Source organism: Triturus cristatus, chromosome 11 (genome assembly GCF_964204655.1).
Source record: "Triturus cristatus chromosome 11, aTriCri1.1, whole genome shotgun sequence".
In the NCBI taxonomy this organism is placed as follows: Eukaryota; Metazoa; Chordata; class Amphibia; order Caudata; family Salamandridae; genus Triturus; species Triturus cristatus.
The window spans coordinates 1132096821-1132108407 of record NC_140594.1 but is presented as its reverse complement, the minus strand read 5'-3'; positions in this window follow the sequence as shown (position 1 = coordinate 1132108407).

Sequence of the window (11587 nt, the reverse complement as noted above, 5' to 3'; positions counted from 1 at the left end):
ATCACTCACCAATATCGAACTATAAGCAAATGCTCAGACATCGCGGTCCCAGGTAGGGGTGCTACCCAGCCAGTATTTTACTGACCTGGCCGGTAAATTTGGAAAAAACTAATTAGCAGATTGGACAAAACCAAGCATTTTCCCACTATATTTTTTGTGTGAACAAATCACTGGTGGCACGTTAAGCACAAAGTGCATCTCTGACATTTTTTTCCCACCTTTCTTCCAACCCTTGCACCCTCTCAGAGTGTTGGGAAACAAATTATAGAGCAACACCCTCATCAGGTCGGGAAACACTACACCGCCCCCCCCCCCCACCCCCTCCATGGCATAGGCAGTGTATCGTGGGCCTTAGTGAAGGGAGGAAATGCCCCCCTTTGCTGCTCTTTGAACTGTGAAATACACCAATAGTCAGGGTTCAGTGGACTCCTCAAGCCTCTGGGCCCTAGCGCCGCTGCACCTGCTGTGCCAATAAAAACAACAATTCCCCTGATCATTCCAGAACTTGAAATAAACAAGCATTGGCAATGCCAGTAGGTCTGGCTTTAAAGGAATGTTGTATGGGAATGTGAAGCATTACGAGTAAATAGCATGGGAATAGATATGTATTTGTCTGGAAGCAAAGAGCTGTCGAATATTGTTGAAGTTAAAAGGTCCGGTGACAGTTACACTATCAGGCGAAACCTAATAAATCCATGTAGGTTAATAAGTGCTCGCCTCCCTTCTGTGCTGCTGCCAGAGAAAAAAACACAATACTTTATCTAGTTATCTAAGACATTTGAATAGCTTTACAATGTCATGTATGTGCCCCTGAAGGCAGCTGGATAAGTAGACCACATGATCACAGCTGCAAGCACTTGTTTTTGCGGAAGCACATAACTTCTGCCCAATCACAACATGTACTCCTGGCTCCCAACAGGTGGGCGGAGCTAAAGCCCCTCACTGGTGATTGTCACATAACTCCTTTGCAAACAAAAAACAAAGAGGGCCCCTGCCAACAGATATTCCAGCAGGTTCAGGGGACATATACCAGTGTACGAAAAGAACAAACCCTGTCTGGTAATATATATAAGAATATATCAAAAAGAGCCAAATGTCTCAAAACAGCCCACAGAATTAGAATCCCCACAAATCTCATGACTCAATTATTCTCATGAAATTGAACATTTATTCATTTTTGTTAACACATAAAAAAGTGTATCCATTTTTATACAATGTACACAATAGAAAAACATCCAAAATATAATATATGCATTAATGTATGGCGAAATCTCTGGGAGTTTTGATTGAGGTGGTTTGGGGATTGCTGGTATCTGGGGGTTCCCATAGATTTCGCCATATATTAATGCATATATTATATTTTGGATGTTTCTCTATTGTCTAAATTGTATAAAAACGGATACACCTTTTTTTTTATGTGTTAACAAAAATGAATAAATGCGAAAAGTTCCATTACATGAGAATAACTGAGTCCTCAGATTTTTGGGGATTCTAGTTCTGTGGGCTGTATTGAGACTTGTTGCTCTTTCTGATATATTATTCTATATATTGTTAATATTTAGTTACCAGGCAGGGTTTGTTACGTTTGTACACTTAATTCCCTTGCAACAGCTGTACTGTCAAGCCAGACCATAAAAATGTACTATTGATACATGGCCTCAATGGCTCTTTTAGAAAGCTTCATATTATGGCGAGCAGTGCCGGAATGGCCGTAGCGGGCACCGGGCATTTCCCCAGTGGGCGCTAGGGTGGAGGATGGTTTTGGGCCCCCCAGAGGGCCCATTTTGTTACTGGGGGCTGGCAATATCAACCCCCTGTAACAAAATCGGGCGAAACCAGTCATAGCACACAGCTCGGCCGCACCCCCCCTGCCCCCCCTTCCGGGGGCCGACGGAGCAGTTTGCCAGGGTCGGTTTCGGTTCCTAGTCCGGCCCTGATGGCGAGGGGGTGGTGGGGTAGACACAGTAGAAAGAGAGTGGGAAGAGAAGGATAGGGGAGCTATGGGATTGGGATCACCCGTCCGTTCGTATGGGACTGCCCGGCAAGTTCATGGGTTCATCACTGCTTCAGGACAGACACAGGATTCTACTGCAGGATTGTCCTCGACAACTGAGAGACCCCTGTTCATGTCGCTGGCATTCCCCTCGCAACTCAGGGAGCCTGAAGGCAGCAGCACGACCAGAAAGTAAAGAGGGCTCTCGAGTCTAGCTTTTTTTCTGCAATGTACACTCTCCCACTGCTTAATTTGAGAAGTTAGTTCCATCAGGAATTTTTTTCCTCATCAGACATTGACCGAGAGCACGAAAGGGAGAATAACAAACACATCGGAAAGAAGGAGGTAGAGAAAGAATGAAAACTCGTCACAAAGGGAGAAAGAAGGAAGCTGCAGGAGTGAGATAAAGGGGCAGGGAGTGTCTGGTAGTGGATTATAGAGGCGTGAGGTGGATTCAAGGCAACAGGTACAGTGCCTCGACCATTTCCTAGCACCACCTGTGGACTTCTGAGTAGAGCTTTGGGCACTACCACTGTTTCTTTAACAAGTGAAACATTTACTTTTCCCATAGGCCCTGGGCTGAAAAAGCACACCTGCTGAGCGTGAAGAAGTGGAACAAAGTGTCATCCTTGATACATCTTTGGGTCCAAGGGTGCATGATGTCGCTTCCGGCACCCCTGGTGTTGTAGTACACTGACAGCCATGGTACTTGATGCCAGAACACGGGTATGAGCACAAGGATACTGAATAAACAAATGGCAGCCAGGAAACCTCATGCCGCACCACCTGGAGTAATCACTCTCATTAATACACCCACATTGCCCACCTCTATGGCCAGCTGCTCAGTGACCATAAATTCTCAGATTTTATACACAAAAAAGAGAGGCAGCGAACACAAATATTTGCATAAGTATTCAACCTTAAAACATAACTCACAGGTCCTTGATATAAGTGTAGCATATTCTTCATTAAGATTCTGACATGTAGATGGTTGATACCATACACGGCTGTGGAAATTGACTGTGGTTTAGAGCGTCGTTTGACTCCACAACGCTCAAGTGACGAATGAGAAACATACTGTCAGGATCGCCAACAGCGCATCGCCGGCCAGGAACGGAGCAAGGACTAGGAAACCCGATCAGAACTACAAATCCCGATGGGCGTTGCGGGAGGCGCGCTGCGTAACGCACGCCACGCCCCTCGCCAAACGTCAAAAGGCAAAAGGTCGCCTCACACGGAGCCGATAATTCTTTGGACCAGAGACAAGCCGGAGTAACGCGGTGTTGCAGAGGCATTCAGAGGAGTCCATCACCCAGGTAGCGGCCCGTACTTCCCAAGGACACTGAAACCGAGGTAGGAGTGAGGCGGCAAGGTTCCTACTCGGCGCTCGGAGACACGATCTCCGGAGACTAGCACCGTCAGAGTAAGCCGCGACACCCTTATCCGCCCCGCTGTTGGAGAGACCGGTTGGTCTCATGCAGGGGAACGAACGTGTTTGGGAATACCTGATTTGACCTACGGGGCACAATTCGCTGTCATTTACAGGCAGGGATTCAGCCCGAACCCTTTTGAAAAAAAACCCGCACGAGGTAAAGAATCGAACTGGTGTGTTTGTACTTCGTATGGTTGAGATGCATGTAGCAGAATCACTGGAGTGCATCAGGCTTCAAGGAAGTTAAGCGAAGCGTGATTCAGCCTCCCTGGCTTCAGTTTTCCTGGCAGACGCTAGCAGTGCGTAAAGGCGCCACGCGGTGGCCAGTCTTCATCTCTGTTTTCTTATGATTATTTCCATAGACATATGAGAGAGTCTGAATAGAACGGGTGGTCGCAACGCTGGTGGCTTGGACCTTGAGGGGCATTGACAAGTGGGTATTGAGCAACAACGGAGCTACGTGGTGTGTGTTCGTATGCATGTTGATCCCTGTTATTCTCCATACGTGTGATTTTCCTTGTCATTTGTATTAGTGCCTGCGACCAAAGACCACTGCCTGTAGCTCTCCCTCATATGTCCTGGCGCACTTTATTTCCTTTACAGGTGAGGGGGCAAGCTAGGTTCAAACGCACTGCTGTTAACCTGTGGTTCACGCTGAAAGCGGAAGCAAAACGTCTCATACTGTGTTCTGTTGTCTTTTGCCTTCACAGATCTCCCTCCCTGCAGTCCCCACCCTTTCCTTCCCCCGCTCGATCACCCCAAAAGTCCGTGGTTTCACTAGCCGGACTTGGGGTGGGCCCCCATAGAGCATCAACACAGCCCCGGGGACATCGGAACGAGGAATCTGACACATACTGACTATACTTCGGAAATAAACTGTTGTGAGGAAGGACATCTAGATTTATTGGACCTTTGTTGACTTACGCCTTACGAAATCTAGAACCAGTGGATTGATGATATTGCCCTGAGGAAGCCTTTTTAAGGTGAAACGTGTTGGCTACGCTTCTTGTAATATGGAAGAAGAATCTCAATAAAGAATACTCTACACTTATATCAAGGCCCTACGAGTTATATTTTGGAGTTGACTACTTATGCAAATAATTGTATTTGCTGCCTCTCTTTTTTGTGTATAAAATAACAGCACAAGAAGGCCTGCAAGAATACATGCTCACTGTAGAAACTTTCCACTACTGCCATGGTCATGGACCCGGAATTTAGCTGTGACCTTCTTACCACTTTTTCATCACATAAGCTCCCTACTGAGTTACTAGCAAAGGATTTGTACTGGAGGCTGACCCTTCATGTAGATAACAGAAATTCCTACACCTGGACACATTCCAGAAAGATCCCATACACGGGATGTGTTGCTGTGCACTTGTTTTGGAGAAATGAACACTTCCCCTTGTTATGGTCTGCTTCACGAAGGTGTTAGTTTTTGATCCATGGCCCAGTCTGGCTATCTTCGAAGACTGGGCTTTGCGTCTAATCGTAGAACTGTTTGCACTGTTTACTCTCGTTACACAGTGACGCAAAACACGCTCTGCCCTGAACAAAGGGCACCTTTCCACAGGGGTGCGGCTTGCTCAATAGGATTGGGGGGGGGTTTCAGTCTCAGATTATCTAGCAATCACACTGGCATATCATGTCCAAATACATTGTACAACAAGCAGGGAGCAGGGCCGGCTCTAGGGCAGTGCGATCGGTGCCACCGCACCGGGCGCTGACTTAGGGCGTGGGCGTCATTTTTGCAAGTATATTAACATTTTCAAAGCACCTGCTGCTGCGTTCCTGGCCTCCACCAATTTTCAGGCATCAATTGAAATGTCAAGATAACTCAGTGTTTAAGGAAAGCAAAGGTTTGTCTAGGGGAAGTTTTGACTCATCCTAAGGTAGTGCAGAGGGTTAAAATGCCTGCTGCTAAGAACGTGTAGCATGCAGATCACAGCGTGCATATAATGTAAATAGGTCAGTTTTATTACTGCTTCTGTAAAAGAGCTAATTTTATTACTTGTAGTTTATAAGTCAAAATCCTAATATAAAACAATGAGCCATAAACTGTCATCAAAGAGCTGCATGCAAACTGCAAGGTATATGTTAGAGCTATATGTTTTTTTGCCCAGTCTTTCATCATCCTAATCTTCCCCAAAGGGTTCATTTGGGTAGAAAACAGTTCATAATATTAGAGAGAACCCCTAACAATGATGTATTTTTTAAATGCAGAATTTGTGCTTTTCCAGAAAAAGGACTCTTAAACTATAATGCCTACCAGTATCGATGACATGTCACTGCTAAACTACACCTTGTAGTCCTGTCTGATGTAACATTTCCAATACACTGATTTACACAGATATGATTGTCTCTGTGCAACGTGTGTTTGATGTCAAGTGCTCTGAGACCCTACACTGGTATGAGTGGCGCTATAAAACTAAACAAATCTGAGAGACAGTGGTTATGGAGACTTGAGCGGCACTGTTTAACCCCTTCCATGCTGCGCGAATTCCGCCGCTGTGCTGACTGTTTCTTGCGCGGGCGTGGTCATGACGGAACGGTTCCGTCATGAGCACAGCTCAACCGACGCTCATGACGGAACCGTTCCGTCATGAGCACCGAAGGGGTTAAGGGTACTAGTGAGGGAATCCGTGGCAGAGATGGCCATTGGGGGGGCGCCAACAAACATTGTGCATAGGGCACTGCCAGTGCTAAAGCCGGCCCTGGCAGGGTGCATGAAAGGGGCCTAAGGGGCAGTGGAAGGGGAGAGGAATGAGGATTAATAGGTGAAAGAAAACACAATATTTTGTAAAATAACAAACTTTTTTGAGGAATTTCAAAAGAGAGGGCGAGATAGTGTGTCTGCGTTTTTGTCTGTGTGTACGCCAAAATTCCTGGTGTAATCCAACAGACAGTTTACCATAACGGCCTGAAAGCACATGTACCCAACTATTTATCGAAAAATACTTTTATTAGGGGGGGTAACATCCCAAACACCTCTCCCCCCCCTACCAAAGCTACCTCCTACCTTTCCAGTCCAAATACCTTCTGTGCAAGAATGTAAATAGCAGCACATAACTTTGTGTCACTTCGGGGCGCTTTGCGTGCGATGCATATCTCCTGTCTCTTAAATCTGCACTGATCAAGGAGGTAAGCGGTGCTGACGATGGAGTTTCGGTTGCCGGCTTTAGTAGTATTGAAACTTCTACGTACATGCGACTACTGTTTACAATCGCTGTAGGGATACGGGACTACTGGTGTGCTTGTGGCTAAGGCGCGTGCCTTGCTGTATCTTACTGCATACTTTTGACTATATGGGGCATATTTACAGCAGTGTGGAGAAGCGTGGGGTTAAGCAAACATTGCTAATGCAACGATTCTCCATTCTGAAAATGCAGGGATTTTATTTATTTATTTTAATTAGTGCATTTTTATAAAGCGCGGACATTACCCAAAGGTGTCAGAGCGCTGTACAATAGAGCTAGTTACGTTACAAGAGAAAAGTGGTACAAAATAGAACATTACACAGACTAAAAATGAACGGTACACAAACACAAAATACAACACAGAACGCAGGGGTGAGGACTGTACAGGAAAAAATACAAATTTACAACGAAGAGCGAATTTCCAAGAGGGGCCTGAGAATGAAGGTTACACAAACACACAATCCAACACAGCACGAGAATGAAAGTATTAGTTCTGAAAGTGTCTTTGGAAGAGAAGAGATTTGAGTTCAGCTTTGAAGATCCGGGTAGAGGAGGTGGCACGGAGCAATGGGGGGAGTGAGTTCCATATTTTCACCAGATTGCCTGAGAAGGATTGCGCCATCGATCTTTCCCTTTTGAAGACGGGGGGCTCAAGCAGAAGCTTTTCCGCATTGCGAGAGGGTCGAGAGCCTCTGGCCAATTTCAATTTATTAGCCAGGTAACGAGGGGAGGACGTGTGCAAGGCTTTGTGTGTGATGCAGGCAGTTTTGTAAATAGATCTTGCCTCGATCGGAAGCCATCGAAGAGAGGACAGGATAGGAGTGATGTGTTCGCTTCGTTTAGACCCTGAAATGAAGCGAGCTGCTGAATGGAGGATGGATTTGAGAGGGGAGAGGTGGGATTTGGGTAGGCCCGTCAGAAGAGAATTGCAATAATCCAGTCTTGAGAGAACCAGCGATTGTACCAAGGTTTTTAAGTCTTTCTCCAGGAAGAACCGATGGATCCCCCACAGAAGGCGCAACTGGTACCGTGCGTTCTTGGCAATAGAGTTGATGTGGGAGACTAAGTTGAGTCTTTTGTCAAGAATGACACCTAGGATTTAGCGCTGTCGACAATGGTGGGTTTGTTGTTCAGCTGATCCATCCACGATTGAACAGGAGGAGGTGAGAGAGAGGTGGAAAGGAGGAGGAATTCAGTTTTGGCGGGATTTGGAATGAGTTGGTGAGCTAACATCCAGTTGTGGATGGATTTGAGAGTAGAGTCAAGTAAAGAGAGATTGTGTGCGGAAGACACCTTGAGGTAGATTTGAGTGTCATCCGCATAGAGATGGTAGTGGATCCCAGATTTGCTTAGGAGGTTCCCTAAAGGTTCCAGGTAGAGATTAAACAGAGTGGGTGCCAGGATAGAACCTTGAGGGACACCTTGACCTACAGCCAATGGAGATGAAAGACTATTCGCTATCTTAATCATTTGGGATCTGTCTAAGAGGAAAGAGGCCAACCATTTAAGCACTGTGCCATCCAATCCCATTCTCTGTTGAAGAGTGTTGAGGAGGGTGCTATGATTAACAGTGTCAAAGGCTGCAGAGAGGTCTAGAAGAATCAGAAGACACGATTCCCCAGAGTCGAGTATATGCAGCGCATCATCAATCCCTTGCAGCAGGGCTGTTTCAGTGCTGCAATTTTGGATGAAGCCAGATTGGAAAACATCGAGGACATTATTGTCCATAATATGTAGGGAAAGTTGTTTCGCAACACATTTTTCTGTGATTTTCGAAAGAAAAGGGAGGTTGGTGACAGGGCGGAAGTTGTTGAGGTCGGTCGCATCAGCGGAGGTTTTTTTTAGAAGAGGGGTAACCTGTCCTGATTTAAGGGCAACCGGGAGGGAGCCTTGACTGAGGAAGAGATTAACTAGCCTGGTCCAGTAAGAGAGAGTATGGGTATAGAAATCGATGGCGATGATGCTAGGGATGGGGTCAGAAGAGTGGTTGGATGGTTTGGTTTCAAGGATGCATTTGAGGAGGTCATCTTCCGAGATGACGTGAAAGTATTGCCAGGTGACCAAGGATTTCTGCTCCTCAAAGGGGGTGGGGTGGGCGACTTGATCCACCAGTGCTTTGACCTTTTCATCAAAGAAAAGGGTGCCTGCGTTGAGGGGAAGATTATTTATGTGCAGGAAGATGTCCCTTCTTGCACAAAAACAATCTTTAAATGCCGTTTTGTAACTTCAATGTGTGCTGTTTAATGCTTAAGAGTAGCAAAATGGCATTTTAAAAAAATTATTGTTTATGTGCAGGGAGGGACACCTTCCTGCACATAAACAATCATAGGCAATTTGCTGTTTCTATGTGTGCTGCACAAGGCAGCATGGAAACAGCAAAAACAAGAAGAAATAAAGCTTTTTTCCTTGTTTCGCCGGTTTAAGACCAGGTTTTCCCTGGTCTTAATTTTGACGCTGCCTCCTATATATGCCTCCCTTGTAAATAGGGGGCAGCAACAAAATCAATGGGTCGAACGCCCACCGCAACACCCATTGCCCTCCCCTTTCACGCTAAGTAAAGCGTGAAAGGGGGCCTTATTTACAAGGCAGCGTTAAGTGGCTTAACGCTGCCTTGTCAATAAAACGAGGCCCCTATCGCCATCACAACGCCACTGAAAGTGATGTTGTGGTGGCGATTGGGGCTTGTAAATATGCCCCCAAGTCTCTACATGCTCGATGCTAATGTTTCTGCCCCGATTTGGGATAATATGTCAGCATGGTTTTTTGCGGTCTTCCCAGGTGCCTTATGACAGTGACATTTAGTATTGCTGCCTACCTTCACAATGAGACCTTACGCATGCCAGAGGTAATTGCAGAATCGACACAATGAAGGACTATGTCAGGGGGATAACACGGCCCTGAATTTACCGATGCCAGACTGGGAATGTTAAAGGGGCATATTTTAGCCCTGCAAAAGGTGGGCCGGTTATTTGGCCTCAACAAGAAACCACTTGTGATACGCGATTCACCACATACAGGACGGACATCTACATATTCATAAGACAGACCCGCTTCCTGGTCTTTTATCATTGCTGACCGAAACACCCAGAACTTTTTATCAAAGAAACCTCCTACTTCATGGCCAGTCAAACACCGTTTCTTGGGACCGTTCGGCCACATTAGAGAATCCCCGGCAGACATCATGCTTTAAGCTTGGCACTTTTAGGACTTTTGAAAATTGTGCCCACTGCGGGGAAAGGTTCACACTTACCTTTAAGTCTTCCATACTCATCAATTTTTGAAGGACCTACATGTCTATTTCGCTCAAGCCTTGAAAAAGTTTTGGATGTAACGAAACACGTGTCGGCTGTTGTTTTTTTCTTCATCTCCAGGCTGTATTCAAGAGCATGAATGAACGCCAGGCACTGAGGTATCCTTTAACGTGCTGTGATGATATATGACCTTTGCAATCATCTCATTTTTTCCTGTCATATTTTCAGAAACCCGGAAAAGACACGGGTCATCTCTAACCTGGCTGCTTCGATTTCCTGGCGGCCAGTATATTTCTTTCCTTTAATATCACTACTTCACACAGAGTGACTATTATTCCAGGTCCTGACAAATGCCCCGAAACCCCTTTTGGACCCATATATGGGCAGAAACATGTTGACCACTGAGAGGGGTAAATATTTTTAGACTCCCCCCAGTCCTCTTTTTAACTCTATGCCAGTGACCCTGTGAGAAAAGTTCACCCGGCCCCCTGGAGATAGTTTTATTTACCACCACTTTTGCACTCTGTCCCTCACTGACACCACCTCACCGCTCATCTTTGAAAAACACCTCAGCTCCTCCCCACAGGGAAGTTGTAGCCCCCACCAAAGACCTTGCAGTCCGGCTGTGAGGAGGGAATCCAATGATGAAGCATGTCACCCTCTGGTGAGTAAGGGTTCTCATCCTAAATGGATTTCTTCCCTGGCAGCTCCATCACACATACACTAATTAGTGTATAGGACACTACTTGGATGTATGAGATCTGCCTGTCCTGGGTCCCTGTATAAACAGGCGTACATGTCTGTGAGTTTAAGGAGTCAGGCTCGAGCAGAAAATGTGTGGCAGACAGGCTCGAGCCGAAAATGTGTGGCGGGAGACTAGTTCGATCAGGAAATGTGTGTCGAGCGACATTTTCTCCTCAAATCAGTCGCCAAGCCACTATCTCAAGTGACTTTTGAACCGAAGGTATGGCGTCCTGTGCACGTCCCAGGGGAACTCACAGACTCACCCAAAAAAGTTCACATAACTTCCAGAGTGGGCCTGTGGTGTGTGGCCCAGAAGCATCAGAAGAGAAGCCCAAGGAAACGTGCCAGCACTGCGTATAATCGAGGTCGTCGGGTGTTAATTACTGTTTCCTGCTCTAGTAGGGTTTCTAAACCCTCCCACCTCATAGAGTAAACCTTGACTGCTTGATCTCAGTACCCCAGGAGAGCCCAGTTGATTGTGGGAGTAGCTTGGTTATCCATCTGGAGTGCATTAGTATTAGTGGCTGCGGAACACCAGAGATACATGTCAGTCGACACACAAGATACTGCCCTGTAATTGCAGACTGCCCCAGGACCACAAGAGAAGGCCTCCTAGCACCAGGCTCTTCCACATTCTGCGAGGGACTGCGCAACCGACCCCAAGAGCTGACGACTCTCCTGAATTCAAACTTGAGACCTTTGGGTGAAGAACAGATCCCTGAGAATCAGACACTGAGAGCGTTGAGGCGCCTCAGCATGAACACCGTAGTAGGGTTCGGTCAGCGGTCTGTGACTGTGACTTCACGCATTGGTTACCGTGTTTGTCAGAGCACTGGCGTCCAGTGCATTGATTGCGTCTAAGTACAGGGGATCATTGTAGGGCTGTCATCCCATCACTGCTGCCTGTTTTTATCTCCTGTTAAGTATGTGCTCTTTATGGAAGCCTCTCATGTTCAACAATGGATGGGGTTCA